Source organism: Capra hircus, assembly GCF_001704415.2.
Source record: "Capra hircus breed San Clemente chromosome X unlocalized genomic scaffold, ASM170441v1, whole genome shotgun sequence".
Classification (NCBI taxonomy): domain Eukaryota; kingdom Metazoa; phylum Chordata; class Mammalia; order Artiodactyla; family Bovidae; genus Capra; species Capra hircus.
The window spans coordinates 20,305,423-20,327,011 of record NW_017189516.1 but is presented as its reverse complement, the minus strand read 5'-3'; positions in this window follow the sequence as shown (position 1 = coordinate 20,327,011).

Genomic DNA, 21,589 nt, shown 5'->3' with positions numbered 1-21,589 from the left:
CTGTGTCACATGGTCCCTGAGAAAAGCCCAGGCCATGCGGGATTTCACAGGTCATCTCTCAACACCTGCATCCAAAGGCCATGAAGAGAGTGAATTTGAGATAAACTGAAGCCTCAGAGAGACAGGCCAGCAGGGGTGGCAACGTCATCTCAGAAGATCCACTGCCCTGCCCTTGGTTTGACTCTCATGTGTTCATTACATTCTGTCTTCCTGGTGCTCTCAGGCTGGTCTTTGTAACTGTGTGTTTGTCCCAGGAAGAATCAGTAGGTTGGAGACAGTCTCAATACCAAAGGGGTTTAATAAAGTCCCTGAGAGTTGCCCAAGCAGAGTGAAAACTCACAGATTCTAGGGCACTGTTGTAGTCACACTGAGTGAGATTCACTGAGTGCAGATCATGGAATCTTTATTTTTAAGAAACTTTTTTTTAGAACTCCTCAGTCCTGACTGACATGGACAACTTGTCTAGGCACTACCAGGGCAGAGGAATGGTCTTATTTTGCCTACTGCCAGGCTTTGTCTCCATTAGGAGCGTGTGTAGGTGACAGGGGTTTGCTGCCTCCTCTGATGCACAATCCCAAGATCTCCAGTCTAGGAGACTCACTGACATGTTGTCTGCTGTTCTGAGGAGGCTCTCAGACCATCGATTCTACAAAACATCCTGATTCCAGTCTTGCCAAGCCTCCATCTGAAAGGTTTCTGAAGAAGTCAGATTTCTATTTAGAGTGCATTTCCACGATGTAAGATCAATTTATGTGGTAGCTGTTATTGTATGTATTTTGCCATAGCCATTGGATCTTACCCATGACATAATAAACACAGAACACACTGAGTTTTCCACAATGCATCCAGACCTGTGGCTCCCTTACTGCTGGGTGACACTGAGAAAGTTACATAGCATCTCTGTGCCTCATTCTTCCATTAGCTACATGAAAACACTAGCTTGGAGTAAATATAACTACTTCATGGGGCAGTGTAGAACACTGACCATGTTAAGACACCAGAAATTGTCAGGACAGTACGTGCCATATGGTACGTTCCCAGTCAATTCTAGCTGTTGTCATTACTGTTGTTAATATTATTGCTGTTCCACATTTCGCTGGAGAGTGTTCCAGGGACACATGTCAAGACCACCTTTGACTCACTGCATGGACCTTGTACTATCACTTCAGCCCTTCAGGGCCTCAAGAACGGTGTGTATGAGGCATATGGGAGGTTTGGTTTTTTGTTTTGTTTTGTTTTGTTTTAGCATAATGAGTATTCACCTCTTCTTATGGGGATATTGTGAAGCCTAAATAAAACATTGAGGTTCCATCATGTGCTCATATGAAAAAGTTTAGTGAATATTCTCTATGAAGTTAGATGTCTAATGACTGCTTCATATGATTTGTGTAATGACATGAAAGCAAATGATCACTGAGAATTATAGAACATAAGTATTGTTGTTGTTCAGTCACTCATTCATGTCCAACTCTTTGCGACCCCATGGACTGCAGCACGCCAGGCTTCCCTGTCCTTCAGCATCTCCCAGAACTTGCTCAAACTCATGTCCATTGGATCGTTGATGCCATCCAACCATCTTGTCCTCTGTTGTCCCCTTATCCTCCTGCCTTCAATCTTTGCCAGCATCAGGGTCTTTTCTAATGAGTCGTCTTTTTGCATCAGGTGGCCAAATGATTGGAGCTTCGGTTTCAACATCAGTCCTTCCAATGAATATTCAGGGTTGATTTCCTTTAAGATTGACTGGTTTGATCTTCTTGAAGTCCTAGGGACTTTCAAGAGTTTTCTCCATCACCACAGTTCAAAAGCATCCATTCTTGGGTGCTCTGCCTTCTTTATGGTCCAACTCTCACATCTGTACATGACTATTGAAAAGACTATAGTTTTGACTATATGGACATTTGTCAGCAAAGTGATGTCTTTGCTTGTTAATACACTGTCTAGGTTTGTCATAGCTTTTCTTGCAAGGAGCAAATGTCTTTTAATTTCATGGAGGCAGTGATTTTGGAGTCCAAGAAAATAAAGTCTGTCACTGTTTCCATTTCCCCCCGTCTATCTGCCATGAAGTGATGGGACCAGATCTTAGTTTTTTGAATGTTGAGTTTTAAGCCAGTTTTTGACTCTCCTTTTTCACCCTCATCAAGAGCCTCTTTACTTCCTCTTTGCTTTCTGCCATAAGGGTGGTGTCATCTCCATATCTGAGGTTACTAATATTTCTCCCTGCATCTTGATTCCAGCTTGTGCTTCATCCAGCCCAGCAATTCTCATGATGTACACTGTGTATAAGTTAAATAAGCAGTGTGACACTACACACCCTTGAAGTACTCTTTTCCCAATTTTGAACTAGTATGCCTGTTTGTTTTTCTTTAATCTGTATACCAGTTGTTGAATATTTGGATTGTTTCTAGGTTTGGCTATTAGGAATACTTGTGTGGAATATTTGAGTACAGGTCTTTGTGTGAGCATATTTTCATTTCTCTTGGGTAAAATTTTCCAGGTGTAGAATGGCTGAGTCATATCAGGCTTCACAGGCGGTGCTAGTTATAAAGAATCCACCTGCCAACACAGGAGACGCAAGAGATGCTGGTTCAATCCCTGGGTGAGGAAGATCCCCTGGAGTACTAATGGCAACCCACTCTAGTAGTCTTGCCTGGAAAATTCCATGGACAGAGGGACCTGGTGGGCTACAGTCCATGGGGCCACAAAAAGTTGGACATGACTGAGCACACACACATATACACGGTAAATTTATGTATCTTTGAATCTAAACTATGTCCTCTGTAGACAACCTACAGTTGCATCCTGTTTTTCTTTAATCCAGTCTGTCAACGTCTGCCTTTTGGTTGGATTGTTTTATCTATTCACATTTAATGTTGATACAGACTTACATGTGCCAATACATTTTTCTGTCTCATGTCGTTTTCTTCTATAGTCATCATTTTACTGCTTTCTTTTGCATTAAATGGGTATTTTCTAATGTATTTCTAATTTTAAATTCTTTACTGATTTTTCCACTACTTTTAAGTTATTTCCTTAGTAGCTGCTATAGGCTACCATAAACTCATGTTATCACAATTAGCTTGAAATTTATATTATACCAACCGTGAACTTCCAGATGTTCAAGCTGGTTTTAGAAAAGGCAGAGGAACCAGAGATCAAATTGCCAACATCTCCTGGATCATGGAAAAAGCAAAAGAGTTCAAAAAAAAAAAAACAACCATCTATTTCTGCTTTATTGACTATGCCAAAGCCTTTGTCTGTGTGGATCACAATAAAATGTGGAAAATTCTGAAAGAGATGGGAATACCAGACATTTTTAAGCCGATATTTAAATGTCCTATGGTCGTTGGTCCATGTCTGGGATAATTGGGCTCAAATCGGTGTTCACCAGATTCAGAAGTTGGCTCTTTAGTTGGCATCCCCTCCCTCCTCACCTCATACCCTACTTCACAAAATGAGGCAAAAGAATAAAGTATTTTCAGGGGAAGTGTGTTTTCCGTATTGAAATCTTCACAGGCATTCTTTCTCAAGAGTGAGTTAGGCCCTGATATGATATCTTTTAATAGGCTTCTTGAGTCCTGCCTTGGAGTGCAATGCTTTTGAAAACTTATCTCATGAATCGACAAGAGACAGCGTATAGTAGTTTAAAAAGGAGAGTATCTTTGGTTGTTTGGTTTTCTGGAGTACAGCTGATCCTGGACAGTAGACCTCTGCTGTGGTCAGAAATTTGAATATATGATTAGTTAGGGGTTTCCATTTGTATTCCAATTATTGTTGATTAGTCCCTAAGTCGTGTCCCACTCTTTTGTGACCCCATGGACTGTGCCCACCAGGTTTCTCTGTCCACGTGATTTCCCAGGCCAGAACACTGGAGTGGGTTGCCATTTCCTCTACCATGGGATCTTCATGACCCAGGGATCAAACCCCAGTCTCCTGCATTAGCAGGTGGACTCTTTACCACTGAGCCACCAGGGACGCCCTTGTATTTCCGATACCATTGCCTTATATCTGACATACCTCTATTGGCTGGATTACATTTGTTTGTGGGCCTGTGTGTTAGGGTTGCTTTGCTTGTTTGTTTTGTCAGAAACAGAAAAGTGAAGTGGTTTTGTTTGCCTGAGTCTCTCAGGGAACCAGCAACAGAGAAAATATATAAAAAGAAAGAATTTCCTTAAGGGAAAGAATTTCTACAACTCCCTTTGAAAGGGATTTAGTCTCCTGCCCAGAATGTATCAACATTCAATGAACCCTTTCGTGAGTGGAAAGCAGTTGTTTTACTGTTTTTACTTGAATATTAGCTACATTTAAAATTATGCTTGAGATTGTGTGAAATAAGTAAGTAAAACTACAGATCCCTGTGATCCATTTTCCTTCCCCTGCGTATGGGTGCAGTACAAACTCAATGTAAACCATCAGCTTGGGTGGGGCCAATGTGCCCTGCAAGGAAAATTTGTCTATACAGTGGAGAGACAGGACGTGGTAACAGGAAATCTATACTTTGTTCAGCAGATTATTTATCTAATAAAGGAGAACGTAGAGCCAAGGAAATGTATGAGGTGGTGATTGTGAATTAAAATAGGTGACATTAAGAGAGAGAGAGAGAGAGTGTGGTGTAATGAATAGTGCAGAGACCATTACCATTACCATTACATTTTAACAGACATAAGTGAAAGATGGTTAGGACCACTACCAAGCAGTGAGACCTTGAGTAAGATGATCACTCTCCCTGATATTTAGTTCCCTTGTCTGCAAATGGAGACAATAATATTATATGTTATCCCATCCCCAGGCGAAGCCATTCCTCACAGCCTGATCCCAGCCTCCGCTGGCTCCCAAGGCCAAGGCTCTCATCACACTTGTTTCACCATTGTCTTCAGTCTGGCTTCCTGCCCACCCCACTGTGAGCTCCTTGAGGACCTTTTTACCACAGGTGCTCAAAACAGGACTATCATCTTATGAGTGATGATAAGGTGAGGTACGCAGAGCAGTGCAGCTGTTCTTTTGCTGTCAATTTGTTTGTTGCAAACAACATATAAGAAACGAGTGGCTAGAGCAAACCTCTTGGCCCACTTTTCTGTTGGTCCAGGGCTATTTCTGTTTTTTATCCCTGCAATGTCCAGAAGCTTATTGTGCCAGAGTAACACCCACCTTTCCCCTTCCTAGTGCATAATCATTATAGCAGCCATTTCTCAACTGAATTGTCAGTGAGTGAACCCTGAAAATGCTCAGTTCAAATTTCTGTTCCTTCAAGTGAGTGAGGGGCATCCTGTCTTTTATCCTCACTCTAACAAGAGTGTCTCTTTCTGTCTCTTTCCACTTGGCTTCCCCTTTATTCTGTATCTTGGACACTTCTTTATCTCCTGTGACTGAGGTCTGTCCTAGGCTATGGCTGCTTTCAGCACTGTGCTGAGGGCATTGATGACCAGGTGGGCACTGGGGGAATACTTGTTGGATGAATACAGCTCAGAGAGCCAGGCTACTTTATTTCACAGGTGAGAGGTGTAGCTTCCTCTCAGACTGCCATCAGCAGGTTGGATTGTTTGAACCCGCTGATCAGTGTCCCTGGGCAAGTCCACATGAGCTCTGTCACTCTGCTGTCCTCGTCTTCCTCTTGCTTCCATAGCTGCTTCTATTCCTTACCCTCCCATGGGCCCTCCTTTGTGCTCCTACTGCTCTCCATGTACATGTACACTGTGCCTGAGCCTGCCCAGTCTCCTGACTTAATGCTGTGTGATTGTCAGCTACCTTTCTGATGAATTCATTGTCCCAGTCACCTCCCTGCCCTCTGGTAAGTGACTTGAATAAGACCGGCTGGTGTTAATGCCTTGTGTATAGGCTCACTAGTAACAACGTCATGTGTGTGGTGTGAGAAACTTGGTGGGCAAATCAGATAGCATGGCCAAATATTCATTTGTCAGAGTGGATGGAGGGAGAAGAAGAGAGAAAAGAATGATGATCCATTCTTCTTTCTCAAGATTGCTTTGGCTATTCAAGGTTTTTTGTATTTCCATACAAATTATGAAACTATTTGTTCTAGTTCTGTGAAAAATACTGTTGGTAGCTTGATAGGGATTGCACTGAATCTATAGATTGCTTTGGGGAATATACTCATTTTAACTGCACTGATTCTTCCAACCCATGAACATGGTATAGTTCTCCATCTATTTGTGTCCTCTTTGATTTCTTTCATCAGTGTTTTATAGTTTTATATATATAAGTATTTTGTTTCTTTAGGTAGATATATTCCTAAGTATTTTACTCTTTTCATTGCAATGGTGAATGGAATTGGTTCCTTAATTTCTCTTTCTGTTATCTCATTGTTAGAAATGCAACAATAGGAATGCAAGGGATTTCTGTGTGTTAATTTTATATCCTGCAACTTTACTATATTTACTATATAGTAAATACATATATATAATATAAATATATTATATATTTTTTATATATTTACTATATAGTAAATATATTTACTATATATGAATATATACTGTATTCATTACTTTATTCATTGATTAGCATGATGATGGCCTCATAGAATGAGTTTGGAAGTTAACCTTCCTCTGCAATTTTCTGGAAGAGTTTGAGTAAGATAGGTGTTAGCTGTTCTCTAAATTTTTGGTAGAATTCAGCTGTGAAGCCGTCTGGTCCTGGACCTTTGTTTGCTGGAAGATTTCTGATTACAGCTTTGATTTCTGTGCTTCTGATGGGTCTGTTAAGATTTTCTGTTTCTTCCTGGTTCAGATTTGGAATGTTGTACTTTTCTAAGAATTTGTCCATTTCTTCCAAGTTGTCCATTTTATTTGTATATAGTTGCTGATAGTAGTCTCTTATGATCCTTTGTGTTTCTGTGTTGTCTGTTGTGATTTCTCCATTTTCATTTCTAATTTTGTTGGTTTGATTCTTCTCCCTTTGTTTCTTGATGAGTCTGGCTAATGGTTTGTCAATTTTATTTATCTTCACAAAGAACCAGCTTTTAGATTTGTTGACTTTTGCTATGATCTCTTTTGTTTCTTTTGCATTTATTTCTGCCCTAATTTTTGAGATTTCTTTCCTTCTACTAACCCTGGGGTTCTTCATTTCTTCCTTTTCTAGTTGCTTTAGGTGTAGAATTAGGTTATTTAGTTGACTTTTTTCTTGTTTCTTGAGGTCAGCCTGCAGTGCTATGAACCTTCACCTTAGCACTGCTTTTACAGTGTCCCATAGGTTTCGGGTTGTTGTGTTTTCATTTTCATTTGTTTCTATGCATATTTTGATTTCTTTTTTATTTCTTCTGTGATTTGTTGGTTATTCAGCAGCGTGTAGTTCTGCCTCCATATGTTGGAATTTTTAATAGTTTTTCTCCTGTAATTGACATCTAATCTTACTGCACTGTGGTCAGAAAAGATGCTTGGAATGATTTCAGTTTTTTTGAATTTACCAAGGCTAGATTTATGGCCCAGGATGTGATCTATCTGGCAGAGCGTTCCATGTGCACTTGAGAAAAAGGTGAAATTCATTGTTTTGGGGTAAAATGTCCTATAGATATCAATTAGGTCTAACTGGTCCATTGTATCATTTAAAGTTTGTGTTTCCTTGTTAATTTTCTGTTTAGTTGACCTATCCATAGGTCCGAGTGGGGTATTAAAATCTTCTACTATTATTGTATTACTGTTAATTTCCCCTTTCATACTTGTTAGCATTTGCCTTACATATTGCAGTTCTCTTATGCTGGGTGCATATGTATTTATAATTGTTGCATCTTCTTCTTGGACTGATCTTTTGATCATTATGTAGTGTCCTTCTTTGTCTCTTTTCACGGCCTTTATTTCAAAGTCTATTTTATCTGATATGAGTATTGCTACTCCTGCTTTCTTTTGGTCTCTGTTTGCATGAAATATGTTTTTCCAGCCCTTCACTTTCAGTCTATATGTGTTCCTAGGTTTGAGGTGGGTCTCTTGTAGATAACATATATAAGGGTCTTGTTTTTGTATCCCTTCATCCAGTCTTTGTCTTTTGGTTGGGACATTCAACCCATTTACATTTAAGGTAATTATTGATAAGTATGATCTCATTGCCATTTACTTTGTTGTTTGGGGTTCAAGTTTATACACCCTTTCTGTGTTTCCTGTCTAGAGAATATCCTTTAGCATTTGTTGGAGAGCTGGTTTGGTGGTGCTGAATTCTCTCAGCTTTTGCTTGTCTATAAAGCTTTTGATTCCTCCTTCATATTTGAATGAGAATATATATATATATATATATATATATTCTGGGTACAGTAATCTGGGTTGTAGGTTTTTCTCTTTCATCACTTTAAGGATGTCGTGCCATTTCCTTCTGGCCTGAAGAGTTTCTATTGAAAGATCAGCTGTTATCTTTATGGGAATCCCCTTGTATGGTATTTGTTGTTTTCCCCTTGCTGCTTTTAATATTTGTTCTTTGTATTTGATCTTTGTTAATTTGATTAATATGTGTCTTGGGGTGTTTAGCCTTGGGTTTATCTTGTTTGGGACTCTCTGGGTTTCTGGGACTTGGCTATTTCCTTCCCCATTTTGGGGAAGTTTAAGTATTTTTGCATGGCCTTTCTTTTTGTCTTCTTCTTCTGGGACTCCTATGATTCAAGTGTTGAGGTGTATAACATTGTCCCAGAGGTCTCTGAGGTTGTCCTCATTTTTTAAAATTCGTTTTTCTTTTTTCCTCTCTGCTTCATTTATTTCTACCATTCTATCTTCTACCTCACCTATCCTATCTTCTGCCTCTGTTATTCTACTGTTGATTCCCTCCACAGTGTTTTTTATCTTATTTATTGCATTATTCATTATATATTGACTCTTTTTTATTTCTTCTAGGTCCTTGTTAAACATTTCTTGCATCTTCTCAATCCTTGTCTCCAGGCTATTTATCTGTAACTCCATTTTGTTTTCAAGATTTTGGATCATTTCTACTATCATTATTCTGAATTCTTTTTCAGGTAGATTCCCTATCTCTTCCTCTTTTGTTTGGTTTGGTGGGCATTTATCCTGTTCCTTTACCTGCTGAGTATTTCTCTGCCTTTTCATCTTGTTTCTATTGCTGTGTTTGGGGTGGCCTTTCCATATTCTGGCAGTTTGTGGTTCCTCTTTATTGTGGAGGTTGTTCACTGTGGGTGGAGTTGGACAAGTGGCTTGTCAATTTTTCCTGGTTAGGGAAGCTTGTATTGGTGTTCTGGTGGGTGGAGCTGGATTATCTCTCTCTGGAGTGCAGTGAATTGTCATGTAGTGAGTTTTGAGATGTCAGTGGGTTTGGTGTGACTTTGGGCAGCTTGTATATTGAAGCTCATGGCTATGTTCCTGTGTTGCTTGAGAATTTACATGGTATGTCTTGCTCTGGAACTTGTTGGTTCTTGGGTGGTGCTTGGTTCCAGCGTAGGCATGGAGGCTTTTGGATGATCTCTTGTCCACTAATGTCCCCTGGAGTCAGGAGTTCTCTGGTGTTCTCAGGTTTTGAACTTAAGCCTCCTGCCTTTGGATTTCAGTCTTATTCTTACAGTAGCCCCAAGACTTCTCCATCTATGCAGCACCGATGATAAAACATCTAGGTTAATGATGAAAAGTTTCTCCACAGTGAGGGACACCCAGAGAGGTTCACAGAGTTACATGGAGAAGAGAAGAGAGGGGAGGCAGATAGAGGTGACCAGGAGGAGAAGAGGGGGAATCTAAAGTGGCGAGAGCAACCTAGCCAGTAATCAATTCCCTATGTGCTCTCCACAGTCTGGACCCCTCAGAGATGTTTATGGATTACACAGAGAAGAGAAGATGGAGGAAGCAGACACAGGTGATCATAGGAGAAAAGGGGGAATCTAAAGAAGAGAGACCGATCCTGTCAGTAATCAGTTCCCTTAGTGTTCTCCATAGCCTGGAACACACAAAGAGATTCACAGAGTTGGGTGGAGAAGAGAAGGGGGAGGGAGGAGATGGAGGCGACCTGGTGGAGAAAATGGAGAGTCAAAAGGGGGAGAGAGCAATCAAACCAGTAATCACACTCCCAAGTAAAAATGGGTACTGAAGAGTGGGTTCTTAAAGGTACAAAATTGATAACAAATACCAAAAAGGAAAGATTAAAAATCTAGAGTAGAGGTTAGACTCTCAAAAATACAATATTAAAAAAGCAAAACAAAGTCAGAAAAATTATTAAATATGTATATGAAGTTTGTTTTAAAAATAGGGTATTCTTTTACAAGGTAATAGATTATAAAAATGAAAATTAAAGGAGTAACAGAGGACTTTAGATTTAAAAATTTAATTAAAAAATGATAATAGTAAAAATATATCTAAGACTTTCTCTGGAGCTGTTGTAGACAGTGTGGGGTCAATTCAGTTTCAGATAGTTCCTTGATCTGGCTTATACTTCTCAAGATCTATAGGCCCCTTCCAAGGTAGTCAGTGTTAACTACAGGGTTTTAATCTGTTGCACCTGTCACTTCCAAAGCAGTTCCCTCTGTTTATTTTAGCTTCTTCTGTTTGCTGGTCTCTTCAGTGTTTAATTTCCGCCCTGACACAAGGGGGCGAAGGTGGTCACTTATTTAGGCTCACTTGTTCAGTCGTGCTGTGGGGAGGGAGGAACACTGCAATCAAATATCACTGGCATGTGTGAGGAGTGCACACAGTGCTTCAGCCACACTGGGTTTGCCACCGTGCATGGCGTGTGTGTTTTCATGGTCTACACTTCTCAGGCTCTAGGCTGCTCTGCCAGAACTGTCTGAGGTGGGCCATGGGTTGCATGCACTTTCCAGGTCTAAGCCACTCATGTTCAGGTTCTCAAGTACTCCCCAAAGGTGCAGACTCAATTGGGCCTGCATTTTGTGCCCTTCCCAGGTCCAAGCATGGAGAAGGCAATGGCACCCCACTCCAGTACTCTTGCCTGGAAAATTCCATGGACAGAGGAGCCTGGTAGGCTATAGTCCACGGGTTCACTAAGAGTTGGACCAACTGAGTGACTTCACTTTCACTTTTCACTTTCATGCACTGGAGAAAGAAATGGCAACCCACTCCAGTGTTCTTGCCTGGAGAATCCCAGGGACGGGGGAGCCTGGTGCGCTGCTGTCTATGGGGTCCCACAGAGTTGGACACGACTGAAGTGACTTAGCCGTAGCAGCAGGTCCGAGCAGCTCAGGTGACCAGTTTCTTGACGAGCAGTTACCCCCAGGTGGGCGGTGCATCTTACCGCCTCCCCCATCCTGGCTGCTCAGTTTTCTGGGTGTACAATGGGCATGCCTTCTCAGATGTGCCCTTTGTCTCTTCTGGGGAGCTGATCACTGGCTGCAACCCTCCTGGTGGATATCAACCGTCCATAATCCCAAGAACTCTTGGTTAGCAATGGAGCCTGCTCGCAGTTTGGTAGAGGATGCCTCTCGAGGGCTAGAATTACCCCTCTCCAGCTCTGGCTGTCCTCCTCCTGCTTCTCACCAGCGGGGGAGCTGGTCTGCAGCTAGGGCTCAGTCCTTTGTTCTGTGAGCTGGCCTGGCAGTGCCTCAGGTTAGGGCTTTTCACAGTATAGTTCTCTCTCTCTCTTTTTTTCTTTCTCTCTCTCTGGCTATCCCATAATTTGGGTTGCTATCTCATGTTAGTTCCCTCAGATTGCCCTCAGGGCATTTGAGCCTGGTCCTTACTTTAAGCAATGCACCCCACGCCTCCCTATTCAGCCCCTGCTTGCTAGTGGTGGCTTGGAGCACTGGGAGTTGCCATTAGGCACGTAATCTGTGGGTTTTATTTATCTATTTATTTTTCCCCCCAGTTATGTTGCCCTCTGAGATTCCAAGGTTCCCCAAAGACCTGCTGGTGAAAGTGTTTCCTGGTATTTGGAAACGTCTCTTTTAAGACTCCCTTCCCGGGACGGATCTCTGTCCCTACCTCTTTTGTCTCTCTTTTTATCTTTTATATTTTGTCATACCTCCTTTCGAAGACAATGGGCTGCCTTTCTTGGTGCCTGATGTCCTCTGCCAGCATTCAGAAGTTGTTTTATGGAATTTGCTCAGCATTCAAATGTTAAAATGATTTTCTCGAGGAGAAAGTGGTTTCCCCGTCCTATTCCTCCACCATCTTAGGACTGCCCCCTGAACTTTCTGTTTTGTTTCATTGATCTATATTTCTGTCTTTGTGCCAGTACCATTCCATCTTGATGACTGTGGCTTTGTAGTATAGTCTGAAGTCAGGAAGGTTGGTACCTGCATTTCTATTTCTCAAGATTGCTTTGGGTATTCGGGGTCTTTTCTGTTGCCATCTAAACTGTGAAATTATTTGTTCTCAGTTCAGTTCATTCACTTAGTCGTGTCCGACTCTTTGAGACCCCATGAACCACAGCAGGCCAGGCCTCCCTGTCCATCACCAACTCTGGGAGTTCACCCAAACCCATGTTCTTTGAGTCGGTGATGCCATCTAACCATCTCATCCCCTGTCGTCCCCTTCTCCTCCTGCCCTCAATCTTTCCCAGAATCAGGGTCTTTTCAAATAAGTCAGCTCTTTGCATCAGGTGGCCAAAGTATTGGAGTTTGAGCTTCAACATCAGTCCCTCCAATGAACACCCAGGACTGATCTCCTCTAGGATGGACTGGTTGGATCTCCCTCTCAAGAGTCTTCTTCAACACCACAGTTCAAAAGCATCAATTCTTTGGCATTCAGCTTTCTTTATAGTCCGACTCTCACATCCAAACGTGACCACTGGAAAAACCATAGCCTTGACTCGATGAACCATTGCTGGCAAAGTAATGTCTCTGCTTTTTAATATGCTGTCTAGGTTGGTCATAACTTTCCTCCCAAGGAGTAAGCGTCTTTTAATTGCATGGCTGCAATCACTATCTGCAGTGATTTTGGAGCCCAGAAAAATAAAGTCAGCCACTGTTCCCATGTTTGCCATGAAGTGATGGGACCAGATGCCATGATCTTCATTTTCTGAATGTTGAGCTTTAAGCCAACTTTTTCACTCTTCTCTTTCACTTTCATCAAGAGGCTCTTTAGTTCTTCATCACTTTCTGCCATAAAGGTGGTGTCATCTACATATCTGAGGTTATTGATATTTCTCCCAGCAATCTTGATTCCAGCTTGTGTTTCATCCAGCCCAGCGTTTCTCATAATGTACTCTGCATATCTGTTAAATAAGCAGGGTGACAATATTCTGCCTTGACATACTCCTTTTCCTATTTGGAACCAGTCTGTTGTTCCATGTCCAGTTCTAACTGTTGCTTCCTGACCTGCATATAGGTTTCTCAAGAGGCAGGTCAGGTGGTCTGGTGTTCCCATCTCTTTCAGAATTTTCCACGGTTGATTGTGATCCACACAGTCAAAGGATTTGGCATAGTCAATAAAGCAGAAATTGATGTTCTTCTGGAACTCTCTTGCTTATTCCATGATCCAGCAGATGTTGGCAATTTGATCTCTGGTTCCTCTGCCTTTTCTAAAACCAGCTTGAACATCAGGAAGTTCATGGTTCACGTATTGCTGAAGCCTGGCTTGGAGAATTTTGAGCATTACTTTGCTAGCATGTGAGATGAGTGCAATTGTGTGGTACTTTGAGCATTCTTTGGCATTGCCTTTTTTGGGGATTGGAATGAAAACTGACCTTTTCCAGTCCTGTGGCCACTGCTGATTTTCCAGATTTGCTGGCATATTGAGTGCAGCACTTTCACAGCATCATCTTTCAGGATTTGAAATAGCTCAACTGAAATTTCATCACCTCCACTAGCTTTGTAGTGATGCTTCCTAAGGCCCACCTGACTTCACATTCCAGGATGGCTGGCTCTAGGTGAGTGATCACATCATTGTGACTATCTGGGTCATGAAGATCTTTTTTGTACAGTTCTTCTGTGTATTCTTGCCACCTCTTTTTAATATCTTCTGCTTCTGTTAGGTCCCTACAGTTTCTGTCCTTTATTAAGCCCATCTTTGCATGAAATGGTCCCTTAGTATCTCTAATTATCTTGAAGAGGTCTCTAGTCTTTCCCATTTTATTGTTTTCTTCTATTTGTTTGCATTGATCACTGAGGAAGGCTTTCTTATCTCTCCTTGCTATTCTTTGGAACTCTGCATTCAGATGCTTATATCTTTCCTTTTCTCCTTTGCTTTTTGCTTCCCTTCTTTTCACAGCTATTTGTAAGGCCTCCTCAGACAGCCATTTTGCTTTTTTGTATTTCTTTTTCTTGGGGATGGACTTGATTCCTGTCTCCTGTACAATGTCACGAACCTCCATCCATAGTTCATCAGGCACTCTCTCTGTCAGATATAGTCCCTTAAGTCTATTTCTCACTTCCAGTGTATAGTCATAAGAGATTTTATTTAGGTCGTACCTGAATGGTGTAGTGGTTTTCTCCACTTTCTTAGCTATCAAGGAAGCTTATTTGTTCTAGCTCTTTGAAAAATACTGTTGGTATTTCAAGCGGGATTGTGTTGAATCTATAGATTGCTCTGGGTACTAGAGGTCTTTTGTTTCTGTAGGTAAATTTATTCCTAAGTATTTTATTCTTTTTATTGCAATGGTGAATGGGATTGTTTCCTTAATTTCTCTTTCTGATATTTCATTGTTAGTGCATAGGAACGCAAGGGCTTTCTGTGAACAGGTGAATTTTTTGGTGTCTGAACTTGTGATCTCATCAGAGAGCTTCAAAGCCCAACTTATCTTGGAAGACTTGTCTCCCAGCTCCAAGGGAGTAGGTAAGTCAAGCAGGGCCTGTCTTTAAACTCAGGGGCTGAATTTAGTTACTGTGGGTACGTTTAGCAGGGGTAACATGGCATTTCAAGTTTGTTCATCCTTTACCAGGTATCAGACCACATCAAGTATATTTCTTTCTGTCACCGTATTTAATCCTCCTTTACAGACCCATCATTTTGGAAGACTTCAATCCTTTTTGATGAGGTGAGAAAGAAGAGGACAGAGAAGTTAGGGGGATTCCTCCAAGTCATATAGGCCCTCAGAGGAAAAGTGACCCACAAACCTCGGCATCCTCCATTCAGAGCCCCCACTCTTTATTTCTCAGTAAAGTTGCCATGCGTGCATGCATGCTAGGTCACTTCAGCCATGTCCAGCTCTTTGCGACCACATGACAGTAGCCCGCCAGGCTCCTCTGTTCATGGGATTTTTCAGGCAAGAATACTAGAGTGGGTTGCCTTGCCCTCCTTCTTGGGATCTTCCTGACCCAGAAATTGAACCCACGCCTCCTGCAGCTCCAGCATTGGAGAAGGATTCTTTACCACCAAGCCACTGGGGAAGCCCAAAGTTGACATATGATATTATATTGGTTTCAAGTGCACAACAGAGTGATTCCATATTTTTAAAGATTGTGAAATGAATTACTAGGATAAGTTTGGTTACCATCTGTCACCATAGAGATTTATTACGAGATTATTGACTATATTCCCTGTGTATATTCCATTCCCATGACTTATTTTATAACTGGAAGTTTGCGTCTCCTAATCCCTTCCCTGTTTTACACATCTCCCTACTCCTTCCTCCTCTGGTAACCACCAGTTTGTTCTCTGTGTCTCTGACTCTATTTCTGTCTTGTTTCCTATGTTCTCTTATTTTATCTATGAGGTTCCACTTATAAATAAAGCTGTGTGATATTTGCCTTTCTCTGTGTGCCTAGTTTCACTTGGTGTAATACTGTTTAGGTCCATCCATGTTGTCAACAATGACAAGACTGCATTCTTTCTTATTGCTGAGTAAAAGTCCATTGTGTGTATGTGTCTGTGTATACCATTTGTTCCTTTTTGATTCTTCTATCAGTGGGCACTTATGTTCCTTTCATATCTTAGATATTTTAAATAACGCTGCAGTGAACAGAGGAGCACATATATCTTTTGTGACTAGTGTTTCTTCTATTCTTCAGAAAAATACTAAGAAGTGGAATTTCTGGATCTTATGGTAGTTCTGATGTTCAGTTTTTGAGGAAAGCCTCATTGTCTCCACAGTGGCTGCACCAGTGTACATTCTACTACCAACACCGCATGAGCATTTCCTTTTCTCTACATCCTCACCAACATTTCTTACTTGTTGTCTTTTTGATAATTGCTACTTGACAGGTATGAGGAAGTACTTCACTGTAATCTTGATTATCTAATCCCTAATGATGAGATGTTGAGCATCTTTTCATATGTCTATTAGCCATCTGTATCTCTTCTTTGGAGTAATGTCTATTCAGTGCTTGGGCCCATTTTAAAATCGGGTTTGGAATTTTTTTTTTTTTTCATAATACTTTCTATGAGTCCTTTAACTGTTTAGGTTATCTACCTCTTTTCAAGTATATATCACTTGCTCATATCTTCTCTCACTCAGCAGGTTGCCTTTTCCTTTTGTTGATGGTTTCCCTTGCTGTGTAAAAGCTTTTTAGTTTGATGAACTTCCATTTGTTTATTTTTGTTTCTGTTGCTCTTGTCTGAGGACACATGTCAAAAAAACTATTGCTAAGACTGATGTCAAAGAGCATACTGGCTATGTCTTCTTCTAGGAGTTTTATGGTTTAAGGTCAAACAATTTAATCTTTAATCTTTTGTTGTTAATGTTTATTTTTGAATGTTGTTTAAGAAAGGGGTCCAGTTTTCCCATAACCATTTCTTAAAGAGACAGCATTTTCCCTGATGGATGTTCTTGGCTCCCTTGTCATAGACTAATAGGCCATATGAGCACAGGTTTATTTCTGACAGAGCATCCCCAACTGTACCCTCCATAAAAGCTGGGGTGAGGTGTGAAGACCTGGTGACTTCAGTGTCTGTCCACAGCTGGTGGCACACCAAGTCTGGATAAGATACGTCAATGATGTTACCCACAATGCACTGAGGCAGGGATAATCATGGCCACCTGGCACAAGTTCCCCAGGGTGGGGATGCGATGGGCTCAGTCCAGCAGCCAACCTTGGTCAGTCCCGCCAACCACAGTCCTTCATTTAGCCAATCATGAAGGCTTTCACTGTATCTGTTACATTCTCCCCATACTGTGCCAGGGTGGCTGTTGAGATGGGGAGATGAGGAGGAATTGTATGGCCAGCCCCTGCCCTCGAGAGTTGAGTCATTAAGCAGAAAGGAGATCTGACAGCCTTAGAAGTGGTGAAGAGTGCATCACTGATCCCCCGTGAGGCTGCGTTGCTGGAGATGAGAGGAGTGACAAGGATCAGGGTAGGGTGAAGAAGGGGACAGGGTACTCTGGGTTCTTGCTGTGCAACTCCCAACTGCAGAATTACCCACAGCCTGCACGAGGGCACCCAGAGGATAGATGGGAAGCTATAAATGAGGGCATCAGCAGTGCCGCCCCTTCCCCACCTCAGTCTGTATCCCCAACCTGCCTATTGGGTGTTGCTTATCTGGGGGTTGCTTCTGAGACAGCATACTCTCCCAAGTTACAGAGTAGGAGCCAGAATCCTGTGATGGGCAGAGATGTCCAGCACGTCAAATTCTAGGCCAGAGACTGAGCCTTAGGAACCAACAGGCCAGAGAATACTGGATGGGAGTTGGGTTAAATGCAGTGGCCAAATAACATCTGAAAGTACCTGTAGCAAGCAACGATATTGAACCATTCATTTAAAGACCTTCCCACAAAGGGAAGCCTTGGAACTCCTGGTTTAATTAGTGAAATATATCAAATATTTAAAGAGGAAATAACACCCATGCTTCACAGATTCTTCCTGAGTAGACAGGAAGGAGGTGGGAAAATATCCTAACTCATCCTATGAGAACACTATTACCCCAATACCAAAGCCAGACTTGACATCACCAGAAAGATACAGACCCACATCTATCATGAATACCAATGCATACACCCTCAACACAGTATCAGCAAACCAAATCGAGAAACATTTGCAAAGGGCTGTGCAAGATTTATCCTGGGATTGCAGTATTGGACCAACACTCAACTTCAGTTATGGGAAACGGTGTATTAATATAATGAAGGACAGAAACCACCTGTCATCTTAACAGACAAAGAAAAAGCATTTGATGCAATTCAAGACCCATTCATGATAAATAAGTAAATAAATCAATAAACATGGTCAACCAACTCGGGATAGAAGGGATCATCATCACTATGCTGAAGAATATCCCCAAAAAACAGTCAGCTCTCATCATGTCACATCTAGTAGTGTCTGAGTTAGTGCTTTCCTCTTGAGATCCAGACCAAGGATGGGAGGTCTGCTTCAACCACCTCTATCCCACACTGACTGAAGAGTCTAGCCTCTGTACCATGCAAAACAAGAAATGAAATTGTGGAGAAATGAGAAACGAAACCCATGTCCACAAAAATACTTGCCCTTGCATGTCTTTCACAGCAGCACTGTCTGTAATCTCCAAAAGGTGGACCAGGCTAAAAGTCTGTCAGCTGGAGAGGGGTAAACAGAGTATTCTGTAGCCATTCAGTGGAATAGCATAGATGGATGAAAAGTGATGAGCTTCTGCTTTCTGCTGCCACATGGGTGAGCTTCCAAAGCATTATGCTAAGTGGAAGAACCCAGACACAAATGGCTACTTCCTGCAGGAGTCCGTTGATATGAAATGCCCAGAAAGGGCACATCTACAAAGACAGAAATTAGAGGAGAGTATGCCTGAGTCTGCAGGTCCTATTGGGGGTTGACTGCTGATGGGTACACGGAACGTTTCTGTGGTGCTGGCCGTGTTTCACAACTGCACTGTGGTGGTGGTTGCACCACTGTGTGAAGTTACTAAAAGTCACTGCACTGGATGCATTGAATGGGTGCAGTTTGTGGTATGTAATTTTACCTCAGTAAAGCAGTTTTACTGACTATGCCAAAGCCCTTGACTGTGTAGATCACAATAAGCTATGGCAAATTCTGAAAGAGATGGGAATACTAGACCACCTGACATGCCTCTTGAGAAACCAATATGCAGGTCAGGAAGCAACAGTTAAAACTGGACGTGGAACAACAGACTGGTTCCAAATAGGAAAAGGAGTACAACTAGGCTGTATATTGTCACCCTGCTTATTTAACTTATATGCAGAGTACATCATGAGAAACGCTGGGCTGGAGGAAGCACAAGCTGGAATCAAGATTGCCGGGAGAACTATCAATAACCTCAGATATGCAGATGACACCACTCTTATGGCAGAAAGTGAAGAAGAACTAAAGAGCCTTTTGATGAAAGTGAAAGAGGAGAGTGAAATAGTTGGCTTCAAGCTCAACATTCAGAAAACTAAGATCTTGGCATCCGGTCCCATCACTACATGGCAAATAGATGGGGAAACTGGAAACAGTGGCTGACTTTATTTTTCTGGGCTCCAAAATCACTGCAGATGGTGACTGCAGCCATGAAATTAAAAGATACCTGCTCTTTGGAAGGAAAGTTATGACCAACCTAGACAGCATATCAAAAAGCAGGACATTACTTTGCCAACAAAGGTCCATCTAGTCAAGGCTATGGTTTTTCCAGTAGTAAAGTATGGATGTGAGAGTTGGACTGTGAAGAAAGCTAAGCGCCGAAGAATTGATGCTTTTGAACTGTGATGTTGGAGAAGACTCGAGAGTCCCTTGGACTGCAAGGAGACCCAATCAGTCCATCCTAAAAGTGATCAGTCCTGGATGTTCATTGGAGGGACTGATGTTGAAGCTGAAACTCCAATACTTTGGCCACATGACGTGGAAAGCTGACTCATTTGAAAAGGCCCTGATGCTGGGAAAGATTAAGGGCAGGAAGGGAAGGGGACGACAGAGGATGAGATGATTGGATGGCATCACCAACACAATGGACATGGGTTTGGGTGGACTCCTGGAGTTGGTGATGGATAGGGAGGCCTGGTGTGCTGCAGTTCATGGGGTTGCAAAGAGTCGGACACGACTGAGCGACTGAACTGAACTGAAAGCAGTTTAGGAAGGTAATGCAGATGTCCAAGTGAGACGTGTGGGAAAAGATGTGCCATTGCTTTTGCAACAACGAGGAGTGCCCCTGCTCCTTCCACGTTCTGGGTCCGGCCTCCTCCACATATGCTAGATACTCCCTCCAGAAACTGTTGCTGTGCACATCAGGACAGAATCCCCAGTGAGCGCACACATGTCTAGTATGTCTCTGTGTTCACGCACAGGCGCTCGTTGTGTGACCAAGTCAATCGTTCTGGACAGTCTCCCAGAACCCACCCTGCATCTGAAATTCTACTTAGCTCTTTTTCCATTCTTCTCAAATCACATGGTCCCAGCTTCCATTTCCCTGGTAACAGATCTCCACCCTCATCTCCAACCTCTGGTCACAGGAACCACTGGTCATAGCCTGGTGTGAGGCCCCTTGCCTGAGCTCAGCAACCCAGGAAAGATGCTCAGCAGAGCAGTAACCAAGACAGTGGAACTCTATCCATCCTCCTTCTGCCTCCAGGATTGAGGTGTGTTCCCTCCCCTCCATCTCCTTGAGTGTCCGGTAAGGAAGTGGACTTGGGGGCATAAGACACAACTGAGTCACTGAAATTGTTCTATATATGGCTGTGAATAAATACATCAAAAATACCTCTCAGAAAGGAAGACACATAATTAATTTTTTTATAAATTTCATTGGTAGCAAGCATGGCTCTTCAGTTCAGGATGCTACATAAAACCAGGACGGGTGAAGCACCATGCGATATGCTTCTCAACCTAAACTGTGCATCAGATCTCTCCTGGAGAGGCTATAGAAGAGCTGATGCTGGCAGGACATCCCCAGAGTATCTGAAGTAGTAGATCTGGAATGTGGCCCTGGCCTGAGCATTATCTGAACAAGTTCTCTTATGAAAGCCGAGATGGCAGCTGTGAAAACAGAACCCATTCTTACAGGAGGAAATCGAACATTGAAAATTTGTGACTCTTCTCTACGAGGAAACCAGGCTTTCATCATGACCCGCTATGCTTGACAGCTATCTTAGGCTGAGGAAAGGGACGACTTGCCCGAATTAATACTAGTTCGAAAACTGACCTTGTGCTTGCTCTGCTGCATCTTCCTGAATCCAAAGTGTTACAGTTAAAACCCTGCTGTTGTTAGTGAAACTCAGTACGTTTTAGTTCTTGTCAGGATCCCTTGTGCCTAGTTAGCTGAATATATTTCTAAAACACTGTGGAGATAACTTCATGCGACAGATCAGCATAATGCTTCAAAGATTAAAGATGGCTGAGAACTGTAGCTGTTGATGTTGATGTAGAAGGATCGGCTGTCAGCGTATCTGCTGCCTGTGCTCAGTTGCAGTTTTAAACTTTTTCCTGTGTTATCAAATTAACTCCCTGCTCAGATGAAGATGAAATAGGAACAGGATGTTTATTGGGGAAAATACAGGTAAGCAATCCCTTATTTGGTGCACACCCATGAAGATCCACCTCTGGAAATGTTCTCCTCTAGGGATCTCTTCTGGATATTCATTGGCACTTTCCCCAATGGTGGGCTTACACTGCTGTGTCCTGACTCATCATCTTGTTAAAGACAGGGTTTTGACCTCTCATGTGTATTACAGTGCCTGGGTTATCCTGGAGATCCAAGACAGGGTGATGGCCTGTGCTCAGGACATCTTCAGAGTGGGTCTGCAGAAACAAGTCCTCTCATAGGAACAGATCCCCACCTGTGGCAACAGGAAGATCTTGTGTCAGCCTTTCCCAGATCAGCTCCAGGGGAGTCATGGCACGTTGAAGATCACACCC